Genomic DNA, 13832 nt, shown 5'->3' with positions numbered 1-13832 from the left:
ACCTTTTCACTAGATCCTCGGTCCCCTAGTACCTCCAGAAGGTTATTTGTGTCTTCTTTCGTGAAGACAGAACCAAAGTATTTGTTCAACTGGTCTGCCATTTCTTTGTTCCCTGTTATAAATTCACCTAAATCTGACTGCAAGGGACCTATGTTTGTCTTCACTAATCTTTTTCTCTTCACATATCTGTAGAAGCTTTTGCAGTCAGTTTTTATGTTCCCAGCAAGCTTCCTCTTGTAATCTATTTCCCCCCTCCTAATTAAACCCTTTGTCCTCCTCTGCTGAATTCTAACTTTCTCCCAGTCCTCAGGTTTGCTGCTTTTTCTAGCCAATTTATATGCCTCCTCTTGTTAACCACGGTTGAGCCACCTTCCCCGTTTTATTTTTACTCCAGACAGGGATGTACAATTGTTGTAATATTAAGACTGGAAAAGGTATTTTTATTGGTACTGAGTAAGCTAAGATTTTAAGGCATTTTAGTTATATTTTTTTCATTGAAAAATGTTGTGGAGATTTAAAAAGAATGGGGCCGATACTATCTCAGCCTGTGCTGCTGACTATCTATCCAAGGGAGGAACTAGATGTGAGAAGGTTTATAAATGGCTTGAATTGGAGAGCTGCGTTTTGGGACCCTGATGACTGTTGCCCCCAAAAGTTTGACACTGTACAAGAGTGCTTGAATTCAATTCAAACATTTAGGTAAAAATGTCAAATATACAACAAATTTATAACTTTGTAAAACTTATCATTATAAAACTAATAACAACTTTAATAACAACTTTAACAAAGCTTTTACAACTTTAATCGACTTTTACAAATCAAACTTCATTTATTCAATGAACAAGTACAACAAAAGTCCCTTTACTGTCCTCGACCGCGTGCTACACCACCCTTGGGACTATTTCTCCTCCCCCCCCCCCCCCCTTTTCTTACTCCCGCCCTTCCCTTTCCCACTGCCCCTGAGCCCGGACCTCCCCATGGTGGTACCAAGCCACACGCGGCATTGCACTCTGAGTGGTGTTCCTGTCGTTGGCTGTCAGACATTGCAGGCACAATAAATGGGCCTCGGGAGAAGCTCGTGATGTGGAAGGCATGGCTTCAGGGATGGAAGATAATGTCAGCTCCCCACCCTCGGGTGCTGTCGACCTGACTACTATGGCATGTCCTCCGATTGTTTCTCTGATAGAGCCGCAATGATTGCGGCTATCGTAGTCATGACCTTGAGCAGCTCTCAACCTATGACGACGCTGGCCTGTGACGCACCATGTCCTGATACACGCCTAGAGCAACTGACCTTTTCAGCACCAACCTCCATCGCTGCGGCAATGGCGCTGCAACACTGGAGGTGCCTTGCTGCGCATGGTTTGGTCCCGCAGAATCAGCGGAGCCATGGTGGAATCCTCTGAATACAGACTTGGTGGTGGAGCATGTTCCAGCTGGCCCACATGGAGCTGGTGTATCCTCCTCCATCTCCACCCCCGCCTCCATCTCTACTTTCTCCAGGATCAACGGATCTTCCTCTTCCTCTTCATCGTCTTCATCTTCATCTCTGCCAGTGGTGAAGTCGGGAGAGGGCTGGGTGACGCCAGAGGTGGAGGTAGTGAATCTGTTGCCTGGTCCCTCTGTGTCACTGTGGTCTGAATCGTCTGAGTGTGGAAGTACAAAACAACATTTAAAAAAGCTTGGCACCAGGTGAAGGGTCAGGGTTATGTAAGAAAATAAGAACATAAGAAAAAGGAACAGGAGTAGGCCATAAGGCCCCTCGAGCCTGCTCCACCATTTAATAAGATCATGGCTGATCTGATCATGGACTCAACTCCACTTCCCCGCCCACTCCCCATAACCCCTTTTCCCCTTATTGTTTAAGAAACTGTCGATTTCTGTCTTAACTTTATTCAATGTCCCAGCTTCCACAGCTCTCTGAGGCAGCGAATTCCACAGATTTACAACCCTCTGAAAGAAGAAATTTCTCTTCATTTCTGTTTTAAATGGGCGGCCCCATATTTTAAGATCATGCACTCTCATTCTAGTCTGCCCCATCAATAGAAACATCCTTTCTGCATCCACCTTGACAAGCCCCCTCAGCGTCGTATACGTTTCGATAAGATCGCCTCTCATTCTTCTGAACTCCAATGAGTAGAGGCCCAACCCACTTAACCTTTCCTCATATGTCAACCCCCTCATCCCCGGAATCAGCCTCGTGAGCCTTCTCTGAACTGCCTCCAAAGCAAGTATATCCTTTTGTAAATATGGAAACCAAAACTGCACGCGGTATTCCAGGTGTGGCCTCACCAATACCTTATATAGTTGTAGCAAGACTTCCCTGCTTTTATATTCTATCCCCTTTGCAATAAAGGCCAAGATTCCATTGGCCTTCCTGATCACTTGCTGTACCTGCATATTATCCTTTTGTGTTTCATACACAAGTATCCCCAGGTCCCGCTGTACTGCGGCACTTTGCAATCTTTCTCCATTTAAATAATAACTTGCTCTTTGATTTTTTTTCTACCAAAGTGCATGATCTCACACTTTCCAACATCTGCCAAATTTTTTCCCACTCACTTAGCCTGTCGATGTCCTTCTGCAGATTTTTGTGTTCTCCTCACACACGGCTTTTTCTCCATCTTTGTATTGTCAGCAAACTTGGCTATGTTACACTCAGTCCCTTCTTCCAAGTCGTTAATATAGATTATAAATAGTTGAGGTCCCAGCACTGATCCCAACGGCACCCCACTAGTTACTGGTTGCCAACTAGAGAATGAACCATTTATCCCAACTCTCTGTTAGTTAGCTAATCCTCTATCCATGTTAATATATTACCCCCAACCCCATGAACTTTTATCTTGTGCAGTAACCTTTTATGTGGCACCTTGTCAAATGCCTTCTGGAAGTCCAAATACACCACATCCACTGGTTCCCCTTTATCCATCCTGTTCGTTACATCCTCAAAGAACTCCAGCAAATTTGTCAAACATGACTTCCCCTTCATAAATCCATGCTGACTCTGCCTGACCGAATTATGGTTTTCCAAATGTCCTGCTACTGCTTCTTTAATAATAGACTCCAACATTTTCCCAACCACAGATGTTAGGCTAACTGGTCTATAGTTTCCTGCTTTTTGTCTGCCTCCTTTTATAAATAGGGGTGTTACATTTGTGGTTTTCCAATCTGCTGGGACCTCCCCAGAATCCAGGGAATTTTGGTAAATTACAACCAATGCATCCACAATCCCTGCCGCGACTTCTCTTAAGACCCTAGGATGCAAGCCATCAGGTCCAGGGGATTTATCTGCTTTTAGTCCCATTATCTTACTGAGTACCACCTCCTTAGTGATTGTGAGTACATAGTACAGTGATGTAGCGAACTCTTACTTAAATGTCCACCACTGCTGCATTACATATCGCAGACAGACAATACATATGTGCATTGCGTCACATGTCCCCAACATTGCAGTACATCACGATACCAACATTATTACAGTTACATTACATGACATGAGGCGACCGTAACACAGACTGGATTGTATTCAACTTACCATCCTGTATGAGTGGGTCAGCTCAAATGCCGGTAGTGGCACAGTTGCTATCCCCAACCAGGGATGGGACGGATCTCGATTTCAGTCAGAGGCTCTTGGGTTGTGGGTCCTCCCCCAGTACGTTGCTGATCGGTGCTATTGCAGATGTTGTCTTCTGCAGAAAGTAAAGTAAATGAAAGCATGCGCGCCACACGCACGGCAACTTTTGCACTGTAGTGCAGATTTGACATAGAAACATAGAAACATAGAAAATAGGTGCAGGAGTAGGCCATTCGGCCCTTCTAGCCTGCACCGCCATTCAATGAGTTCATGGCTGAACATTCAACTTCAGTACCCCATTCCTGCTTTCTCGCCATACCCCTTGATCCCCCTAGTAGTAAGGACCTCATCTAACTCCTTTTTGAATATATTTAGTGAATTGGCCTCAACAACTTTCTGTGGTAGAGAATTCCACAGGTTCACCACTCTCTGGGTGAAGAAGTTCCTCCGCATCTCGGTCCTAAATGGCTTACCCCTTATCCTTAGACTGTGACCCCTGGTTCTGGACTTCCCCAACATTGGGAACATTCTTCCTGCATCTAACCTGTCTAACCCCGTCAGAATTTTAAATGTTTCTATGAGGTCCCCTCTCATTCTTCTGAACTCCAGTGAATACAAGCCCAGTTGATCCAGTCTTTCTTGATAGGTCAGGCCCGCCATCCCGGGAATCAGTCTGGTGAACCTTCGCTGCACTCCCTCAATAGCAAGAATGTCCTTCCTCAGGTTAGGAGACCAAAACTGTACACAATACTCCAGGTGTGGCCTCACCAATGCCCTGTACAACTGTAGCAACACCTCCCTGCCCCTGTACTCAAATCCCCTTGCTATGAAGGCCAACATGCCATTTGCTTTCTTAACCGCCTGCTGCACCTGCATGCCAACCTTCAATGACTGATGTACCATGACACCCAGGTCTCTTTGCACCTCCCCTTTTCCTAATCTGTCACCATTCAGATAATAGTCTGTCTCTCTGTTTTTACCACCAAAGTGGATAACCTCACATTTATCCACATTATACTTCATCTGCCATGCATTTGCCCACTCACCTAACCTATCCAAGTCGCTCTGCAGCCTCACAGCATCCTCCTCGCAGCTCACACTGCCACCCAACTTAGTGTCATCCGCAAATTTGGAGATACTACATTTAATCCCCTCATCTAAATCATTAATGTACAGTGTAAACAGCTGGGGCCCCAGCACAGAACCTTGCGGTACCCCACTAGTCACTGCCTGCCATTCTGAAAAGTACCCATTTACTCCTACTCTTTGCTTCCTGTCTGACAACCAGTTCTCAATCCATGTCAGTACACTACCCCCAATCCCATGTGCTCTAACTTTGCACATCAATCTCTTGTGTGGGACCTTGTCGAATGCCTTCTGAAAGTCCAAATATACCACATCAACTGGTTCTCCCTTATCCACTCTACTGGAAACATCCTCAAAAAATTCCAGAAGATTTGTCAAGCATGATTTCCCTTTCACAAATCCATGCTGACTTGGACCTATCATGTCACCTCTTTCCAAATGCACTGCTATGACATCCTTAATAATTGATTCCATCATTTTACCCACTACCGATGTCAGGCTGACCGGTCTATAATTCCCTGTTTTCTCTCTCCCTCCTTTTTTAAAAAGTGGGGTTACATTGGCTACCCTCCACTCCATAGGAACTGATCCAGAGTCAATGGAATGTTGGAAAATGACTGTCAACGCATCCACTATTTCCAAGGCCACCTCCTTAAGTACTCTGGGATGCAGTCCATCAGGCCATGGTGATTTATCGGCCTTCAATCCCATCAATTTCCCCAACACAATTTCCCGGCTAATAAGGATTTCCCTCAGTTCCTCCTCCTTACTAGACCCCCCGACCCCTTTTATAACCGGAAGGTTGTTCGTGTCCTCCTTCGTGAATACCGAACCAAAGTACTTGTTCAATTGGTCCGCCATTTCTTTGTTCCCCGTTATGACTTCCCCTGATTCTGACTGCAGGGGACCTACGTTTGTCTTTACTAACCTTTTTCTCTTTACATATCTATAGAAACTTTTGCAATCCGTCTTAATGTTCCCTGCAAGCTTCTTCTCGTACTCCATTTTCCCTGCCCTAATCAAACCCTTTGTCCTCCTCTGCCGAGTTCTAAATTTCTCCCAGTCCCCAGGTTCGCTGCTATTTCTGGCCAATTTGTATGCCACTTCCTTGGCTTTAATACTATCCCTGATTTCCCTTGATAGCCACGGTTGAGCCACCTTCCCTTTTTTATTTTTATGCCAGACAGGAATGTACAATTGTTGTAGTTCATCCATGCGGTCTCTAAATGTCTGCCATTGCCCATCCACAGTCAACCCCTTAAGTATCATTCGCCAATCCATCCCAGCCAATTCACGCCTCATACCTTCAAAGTTAGCCTTCTTTAAGTTCTGGACCATGGTCTCTGAATTAACTGTTTCATTCTCCATCCCAATGCAGAATTCCACCATATTATGGTCACTCTTCCCCAAGGGGCCTCGCACAACGAGATTGCTAATTAATCCTCTCTCATTACATAACACCCAGTCTAAGATGGCCTCCCCCCTAGTTGGTTCCTCGACATATTGGTCTAAAAAACCATCCCTTATGCACTCCAGAAAATCCTCCTCCACCGTATTGCTTCCAGTTTGGTTAGCCCAATCTATGTGCATATTAAAGTCACCCATTATAACTGCTGCACCTTTATTGCACGCACCCCTAATTTCCTGTTTGATGCCCTCCCCAACATCACTACTACTGTTTGGAGGTCTGTACACAACTCCCACTAACGTTTTTTGCCTTTTGGTGTTCTGCAGCTCTACCCATATAGATTCCACATCATCCAAGCTAATGTCCTTCCTAACTATTGCCTTAATCTCCTCCTTAACCAGCAATGCTACCCCACCTCCTTTTCCTTTTATTCTATCCTTCCTGAATGTTGAATACCCCTGGACGTTGAGTTCCCAGCCCTGCTCATCCTGGAGCCACGTCTCCGTAATCCCAATCACATCATATTTGTTAACATCTATTTGCACAGTTAATTCATCCACCTTATTGCGGATACTCCTTGCATTAAGACACAAAGCCTTTAGGCTTGTTTTTTTAACACCCTCTGTCCTTTTAGAATTTTGCTGTACAATGGCCCTTTTTGTTCTTTGCCTTGGGTTTCTCTGCCCTTGCTAACTTGCATCAAGTCACCTCCGCAGCCTGAAGAATCGAGTTGCGGATGCAATTTCAATCAGTCGTTCATGCTTAGCATTGTGACGTGCAGTTGGTTTAATGTCATGCTTTTAAACATCTGTGCAACTGCTTCAGCGTTATACAACATAAAAGGGGTAAATTCAGAGCACTTAGTAGACTTTCTGGGCCCAAGTTTCCACATGATTTGCGCCTGATTTTTAGGAGCAACTGGTGGAGAACGGACTATCTTAGAAATCGCAATTCTCCACATTTTTTTTTCTGCAGTTCTGGTCAGGTAGAACAGTTCTACTTTGGAACAGAATTTTTTCTTCAAAAGGGGGCGTGTCCGGCCATTGACGCCTGATTTGAAAGTTTCCACAGTGAAAACGTACTCCAAACTAAAGTAGAATGGAGCAAGTGAAGATTTTTGTAGAACTGAAAAAACCTGTTCTACACGTTAAAAAATCAGGCGCAGGTTACAAATTAGGCGTCCAGAACGAGGTGGCGGGGGGGGCGGTGGGGGGAAGGGAAGTCATTAAATTCTATAATAAATCCTTATTTATACTTATACAAATATTATACAAATAAATCCAACCTGAATAAACATTTATAAGCAAAGAAAAGATTAAATAAACCATCTTCCTACCTGTGTGAAAGTGCTTCAGGCAGGCCTTTCAGGACCGAAGGCTGAACGGGCCGGCCCGAGACTTCAGGCAGGGCCCGTCCCCAGCACCAGATTTACAGGTAGGTGGCGTTGGGTTGGGTCGGGTCGGGGAGGTTCGGTTCGGTTCGGGTCGGGGGAGAGAGAGAGAGTGGGGGGAGGGAGGGGAGGTCAGGTCGGATCCAGTCCGGGAGCGGGGGTCGGGTCCAGTGGGTGGGGTGGTCGGGGGGCGGGAGCACGGGTCGGGTCAGGTGGAGTCGGGGAGCGGGAACAGGAGCGCGGGTAGGGTAGGGTCGGGTCCAGTCAGGGGGGCGGGGAGCGGGAACAGGAGCGCGGGTCGAGTCGGGTCAGTCGGGGGGGGGGTGGGGGGGCGCGGGTGTTGCGTCTGGTCCGGAGGCAAGGGGGGGGGAGCAGGAGCTGGCCGTGGGAGGAGCCTTATTCACGCAGCCCCAGTGAGGCCATTGGGCCAGGGCTAGGGGCTGCGTGCTTCGGGCTCCTCCCACACAGTTCGGCGCCTGGAGCTACTGCACTTGCGTGCCCACTGTAGCGCGCATGTACAGAGGTCCCGGGCACTGTTTTCAGTGCAGGGACCTGGCTCCGTCCCCCCACAGCTCGTGCTGGCTGCGCCGAGGGCCAGAGGACCTACAAGTAGGTGGAGAATACCGAGGATTTTTTTTAGGCGCACTTTGTGGCGCGAAAAACGGGCGTCCAGGTCGGGACTGCGCTGTTCTAGGCGCTTGTGGAAACTTGGGCCCAAGATGCGCAACCACTTCCAGTGGGAGTGGCTCTGCAATATAAATAAACCTGCAGATACAATACTTAATGTCCATTTTTTCTTCAGTTTCTTAAAAAATCATTCAGCTTGTCGAGCCTATTGTGCCATTCAGTTAGACCACACCTCAACTCCATTTATACTCCTTTATTTCATTTCTCTTGGAACCCTTGCCTAACAAAAATCTATTGATTGCCACCCTGAAAACTTCAATTGACCCAATATTTATAGCCTTTTGAGGGAGCGTGTTCCAGATTTCCACTACCCTTTTGGAAAAGTGCTTCCTGATTTTCACTTCTAACTAGCCTAGCTCTAATTTTAAGATGATGCCCCTTGTTCTGGATTCCCGTACTGGAGGAAAAAGGTCGACAAGCCTTATTAAAACATTATGTTGATTTTTAAAAAGTAAATTGAAGTTATTTTTGTTTGGTTTATATTACTTTAAAAACCTAATTTCCATCTCCTTGTAGTTGAAGGTTCCCTTCCTCTTTTCCTAGACTTGTAATCATTAGCACAATCTTGGACACAAGCCTAAAGTACTGATAAGGTGTTAATTGGTGTCTGGGACTGTTAATAGGAAGGAATGATGCAGTAAAGTGAAATCGTGTTTTCTGAAACCACATTAACTCTGTACATGTTAATAATGAATTTGAGCTAACTGCATACATGTCAAAGTAATTAGCAGAAAACTGTTGATATGTTCCATTAGGCTTTCATAAAATACCTAAGATAGCAGGGGACCACTTCCGATGCCTTGCTTTTAAGTTTCCAAATAGAAAAACGATCACAATTTGCTTTGAACGATGTTTAGTTACAGTTCAGAAAAGAGTATTTTGTTTTTTTTTTAAAAAAACTCCTTCAATACTTCATATTTTATTTTCCTGTATAACCTGCTAGATTTTTTTTAAGCTTCATTGTTACACACATTAATTTTTTTTTTAAACTGAGCACACCCAGCATTGAAGTGTGGTTGATTGACTATGCTCCCTTCTCCATCCCAAATGCTCAGTTCTCACTGATGTTAAATTCATGATCGCACTTCCACTGCCATCGCTCCAGCTCTGTCAGAACATTTGACATGTTTTCTGACAATAGCCAAGCAGTATTAGTCTGTCAGACTTGAAACAATTCAGATAAATAATTGTTCCTACATATATTATACGAGTTCTGACTTTTTAAAGTTTTCTTTCTGCCTAGCTAGAGAATCAAGACAAAATGTTAATTAAAGTTGGGTGTCAAAAATAATTTTTAAACCTTATAAAATCTTTGACCCTTTTAAAAATGTTTCTCTTTTCTCTTGACAGTTCTTCGCACTCAAACAACACAACTGTGTGTGTATGTGTGTGTCGGGCTGGGATCAAAGTACTGTCTTGCTGTCAGCTCCTGCTCGTTGCCACAAATTATTTAGATTTTACATTTTTCTTTGTGAATGATGCAAAATGGAGTTTCTCAGCAGCTGAAGCTTTGTTCCAGGCCCGATCAGAAGAGCTTGCTGATCATAATATTCATATTCTTATCAATTATGCTTTTGCAGTAACCCCTCGAGAATTACAATTCCATCACTTCACCTTGTTAAAAATATGTTTTGAAAAGTGTGTCGTGTGCTGGTAAGTGCGAGCAAATTATAATTCAGTTTTTCCATTTACACAGTATAACCAAACGCAAAACTTTTCAGGGGATCATAGCCAAGTCCTCTAATCTTGTAAACGGCTCTGAATATACTTTCTCTGAAAGTTCAATTTAAATGCCTCAGCTTAATTTTTAATTTGACTGTTCATTAACAATTTTAAAGGACAGACAAAAATATTGCATTTTGGGCAGTTGCTTCAGAGGCAGTCTTGTATCAATTTTTGCCAGCCGTGGCTCGTTTAATATTACTCTCGCCTCTGAGTCAGACGGTTGTGGGTTCACGTCCTACTGCAGAGACTAAAATCTAGGCTGACACTCTAGCGCAGTACTGAGGGAGTGCTGCACTATCTGAGCTGCTGTCTTTCAGATGAGACGTTAAACCTGCCCCCTCAGATGTACGTAGAAGATCCCATGGCACTGTTTCAAAGAAGATCAGGGAAGTTATCCCCGGTGTCCTGGCCAACTTTTATCCCTCCTTTGCTCAAAGGAGCAGCGTGCAGCCCGAACCGGCATTCGGCGCGGTGGCCCCGACCTGCAAGGACCATCAGCAGGTCGGGGCCTTCAAAGTACAACGCGTGCTGGAGAGCAATGGCTGTGAAGAGGGCGACTGGATTGGACGTAACCAAGGTCCAGGTCGCTGATTGGAGCGTGGGCAGGTACAACAGGAGCGGCGAAGTTGGGGCGCAGGAGCGACGTGATCGGGGCCCAGAAGAGGTGAGGGCCCAGGGGCAGCACGGGCCAGCCCACACTGTGATATGTGTGCACACTAGGTCCGTGCAGCAGAGCTGGTCTCCAGTCGTCTTGGTTAACCCTTGCCACTGGAACAAGACCTAGCTCTTTCAACCATGTGTGGTGGCTGGTGTGCAACGGCCAACACAAGTTCAAAAAAATCCACGCACAGGCATCTTCCACCCTTCAATATGTAGTTCGGGACCTGGAATGTCAGGTCCTTTATTGAAACACCTGCGAACTCATCCCTTTTTGGTGTGGAAGCAAGTCATCCTCAATATGAGGGACTGCCTATGATGGTGATTTATCCCTCAATCAACATCACTAAAAAAACAGACGATCTGATCATTATCACTTTGCTGTTTGTGGATTCTTGCTGTGCACAAATTGGCTGCTGTGTTTCCTACATTACAATCGTGACTAGACTTCAAAAAGTACTTCATTGGCTGTAAAGCGCTTTGGGAGGTCCTTTGGTCGTGAAAGGCACAATATAAATGTAAAGCTTTATTTTTTTTTTCTTGTGCTGCAGTTACACAGTGGCTGTCGCAATGAACATGGCAGTTTAAAAGACACAGAGTCATACGTGTGGGGAAAAATGGGTTGATTCTCTGGTGGGATTCTCGTTAAAAATAGCTAACTGTTTCATCAGCCCTTTTTCAATTGCTATTAAATTCGCTTGTCTTGCAGGGGTTGGTAAACTGCACTCTTTGTGTAAGTTGAGAACATCATTGCTCTTTCCGTCTTATATGGTGGTGCTAGTGACTAGTTGTTATAAATATGGCATGGATTAATGGAGCCCAGCTGTGTCAGAACCTGGTCTGAATATTTAATATGGAAAAACATTATCTTTTTAGATACCTGTCGTCTGCTGTACAGAGATTGGCAGGTGGACAGCCAATGCATTCACATCTACTTTGCAACATTTTTATACATCTTTCCACCTCGCATTGACTTGCCTTTCTACTATACATGTGTGTCTTGTGGAGCTAACGTGTAGATGAAAACATTCCTACCGCCTTCCTCGCTTGTTCCTGGTCTCCGATGGCAAGTTGCAGGCTGTGCAGTTTTGTGACTGGGCTGCTGCGTGGCCAGGTTTTCTCCCCCCACCTCCCCCCATGGCTCACTCAGCTGGTTAAGAAAATGATGGCAAGCAAGCTGTCAGGCATCCCATTGTACAAAATGTTTATGCATGCACATCAAGAGGTACAGGCCTCCGTCTTGCGAGATGGTTTTGCTCCATGCCTCCAGAGGCAGAGCACCATCCAGAGGCAAGAGGAAATGGATGCTGATGCTGCTACAAGCTAATCCTGGCTATGGGTAAAGAACTTGCATTGATATACTGCCTTTCACATCCTCAGGAATGGCCCAAAGGCTTCACAGCCACTTTTGAAGTGTAATCACTGTTGTCACACAGGAAATGCAGCAGCCAATTTACACACATCAAAGTCCCACAAACAGCAATGAGATAAATGACCAGATTATCTGTGTTAGTTGTTGGTTGAGGGATAAATATTGGCGAGGACACTGGGGAGAATCCCTGTGCTCCTCTTCTTAGAGTACCGTGGGATCTTTTACATTCACCTGAGAGGGCAGGTGGGGCCTCAGTTTAACGCACATCATCTTCGGCAGCACCTCCCAAACCCGCGACCTCTTACCACCTCGAAGGACAAGGGCAGCAGGCGCATGGGAGCACCATCACCTCCCAAGTTCCCGTCCAAATCACACACCATCTTGACTTGGAAATATATCAACATTCCTTCTTCATCACTGGGTCAAAATCCTGGAACTCCCTCCCAAACAGTACTGTGGGAGCACTTTCACCACAGGGACTGCAGTGGTTGAAGAGGCGGCTCACTACCACCTTCTCGAGGTCAGTTAGGGATGGGAAATAAATGCTGGCAATGCCCACATTCCAGGAATGAATTTTAAAACATGTGAAAGACAGCATCCCTATTGCTCTTGAGTGTCGGTCTTGATTATGTGCTCAAGTCTCTGGAGTGAGACTTGAACCGACAACTTCTGACTCAGCGGCAAGAGTGATACCACAGAGCTAAAGCTGACACCTCCAATTGAACCCTCACAGGCCAGCGATGCAGTTTTCCCATTGTTGTCTTGAATTAACTTTACTTCAACAACAGAGAAGGTTTGCAGCCAGAAACCTTAAACCACAAATTTTACCAACTGCTTAGTTGCTCTGACTTCTGCTGCATGTTGTAAATGGGGTGAATTCAAAGGATTAGGAGCCAACACACATTGCAGAAGTGGTTCTGTAATGAGTATCATTAAATGAGTGGCTGTGATTATTGCATCTGTATTGAAAAGCTAGAACTTGTGAAACATGAGAAGATTAATGCGAAGAGTGCATTTTGATTATAAGTAACTGGTGTAATGTCTTCATGGAAAAGTATTTGATAAACTTGTTTCGAGAGGGGGGTAAAGTTGTACTTTTTATCAACATAACAGCACGTGCAAGTAACATGAATGTATTGTGATGAAATTTGCATCATTTCATGACAGCTGCAAGCATAAAAAAGGTTTGATAAATGCTTTTTCCTGAAGATGATGTCTGTTTGGGCTCAATATTGAAATATGAATGACTATTAATAGCGTAAGGAAAATGCATTCCTCGTGCCAGCTGGAAAAGGGGACAATGGGTACATTCTTTCCTGTGTCGACAAACTACAGTCTTCAGTGTATCTGCTGTGGGTAAGAATCTATATCGTAATCTGCAAGGCAGCCTTGGAGGATGTTCAATCCCTTTTTTATAAAATTAATGTTTTCTTATCCAAATTGGCATTGTGGTTTGTGGAGATTGCAAGTCAATTTGAATGATCAAGACCAGAACATATGGTTCTAGCAGATAGCTGTTGCAGATAGATGTAAAAGTGTAGCTTATTGTGTAATACAACTAATTATCACAATATCTGGGATTCGTCCATCTAGGATGTACCATTTTTGGGACTACATACTGAATCATTGTTTTTGATAGCTGTGGACTTAATGCAGGAGGGCACTTTGTATAGAGTATTTCCCCGCATAGTGTAAACTATAAAAGAAGTAAGATTTAAGGCATCAGGAGAGAAATTGATAGCAAAGGACTAGAAAATGGAATGAAATAAAAGATACGAGTGTGCTTTTGGTGAAAGGTCGTGGCTATGACTAATTTATTTGATGGGGTTTTCGCTTTGACTTGCCACTAAGTATGATGATGCGGGCGTCTATGGTGCGAGATTTTGTTCCTTTCTCCTTTCCAGAATTGACTCGGGTTCTTTTTAAATAAAGA

At 44.7% G+C, this 13832-nt stretch overlaps 1 protein-coding gene across 7 annotated transcripts in view; it reads left to right on the top strand.

Moving 5' to 3' along the window:
* Nucleotides 1-13832, top strand: part of LOC139264671 (partitioning defective 3 homolog) — a 984694-nt gene that overhangs the window by 399954 nt on the left and 570908 nt on the right. The gene's annotated exons all lie outside the window — the stretch shown is intronic.

Source organism: Pristiophorus japonicus, chromosome 5 (genome assembly GCF_044704955.1).
Source record: "Pristiophorus japonicus isolate sPriJap1 chromosome 5, sPriJap1.hap1, whole genome shotgun sequence".
Taxonomy (NCBI): Eukaryota; Metazoa; Chordata; class Chondrichthyes; family Pristiophoridae; genus Pristiophorus; species Pristiophorus japonicus.
This window is presented reverse-complemented; position numbering and strand designations above follow the sequence as displayed.